Source organism: Morone saxatilis, unplaced genomic scaffold (genome assembly GCF_004916995.1).
Source record: "Morone saxatilis isolate NCDOM2014 unplaced genomic scaffold, NCSU_SB_2.0 Contig2, whole genome shotgun sequence".
Classification (NCBI taxonomy): Eukaryota; Metazoa; Chordata; class Actinopteri; family Moronidae; genus Morone; species Morone saxatilis.
The window spans coordinates 1,806,063-1,807,611 of NW_023339762.1; positions in this window are offsets into that span (position 1 = coordinate 1,806,063).

The following is a 1,549-nucleotide window of genomic DNA, read 5'->3' on the forward strand; positions in this document are numbered from 1 at the left end:
ACTGTCAGGATATAGTAAAGGTTTAGCAAATATGACGAAAAGTTATTTTCATAAAAGTTACCTACTGCAGCTTTAAGTAGGCCACATTAGAGAAACAAAAATAAAATAAGCTAAATATGACTATATTTGCCATGTCCTGGCAACAGAATGATGACCTGACCAAGGTCAGGTATAGAAGCTCTGCAGACATTCTGATTTCTCTCTGTGCATTTGGACACTGGTTGACCTGCTACAAAAGCTGAAGCTAAAAGCTGGCCTCCACTTTGAGAGAGTACTTTTGGAGAACTGAAGCCGCTGAATATACTGCATAAACGGACCTCATTAGACAACAAACTTGAAGTGATTTACTTATATTGTGGAAAACTGAACAGCTGGAAAATGGTCTTCAGTGGACCCCCCATCAGTGACCACTTGTTGGTAATTGTTCCACTCAGGAGTCGCCCTGAGTGGAACAATTACCGTAGAGGTGAGAAAACTTTAAAAAATATATTTTTCTTATGACAAAAACGTAAAAACATTAAAAGCGTCCTCTGTATAAAAATTAATCAATTTTTTTGAGCTGCACATTAAGACAAGGTTCTGATGAAAAAATCCCTGAAACTTTTATTCCACAATTTCTAAACTAAACTGGTAATTTAATGGAAAGCATGCCTTGAATATCCTGGGACAGGTGTAAATGTATTAACAATAGTGTATTCATTTGAAAACATAACTATTTTGGTTTGAGGGCATCAAATTGTACAAAATCAGTATTTTTTGTGCACCATGGAGACGATGGAACTATCAGGAGCGGACGTCCTGACGCACAGGTGTAAACAGACCTGTTTTATATGACACTCTGAGCTGGTTTAAAATGTACCGCAGCTGTTACAGCACCAAATAGTTTTAAGTTTGAAAGTCCTTTTCAGATGTCCCTCAGAATGCAGCAGCAGATCAGTGCGGTTTAAATGTCCGAGCTGTATCTGACTGACTGGATGTTGTGTTCAGTCAGCGCACAGCTTCTGCTCAACATGTTGTTACTTACATAACAGTGAACCAGATTAGATCAGATTATTAAATAAATGTATTTTTATAAAAGTTACCTCCTGCAGCTTTAAGAAAATAAAATATTGCCTATTGCACAGTCATGCATTTGCCACCACCTTCAGTAAGTTGCTGTTACACTGAAAATTGCAAATTGTTACTTTAAAGAAAGCACAGAGATTTGACTTTTAACCTGAATGGTTTTTTTTATAGATATATCCCACATTCATGGCTATATCTGTCATTTATTAAGTTACATTTTTTTGGTAGTTTTAGTGCTGTTGAGTTAAATGTGACATTGCAGCACAGAGAAGAAAAAAAGAAACATTTACACCGAGAGCAGAAAATAGTTTGTTTATTTAAAGGAAACTTGAGGTTGGACAAATGTATTAAGTGTTCAGTTAAATAAAGTTTTGTTGAATGAGTCCTTTCCTGAACTGTTTGTTAATCATTCCAGATGTGTGATGCCATCTTACCTCGTTGACCACAGCTACTGAAGGCGGTCTATGGGCTGATTTTTGTGTCA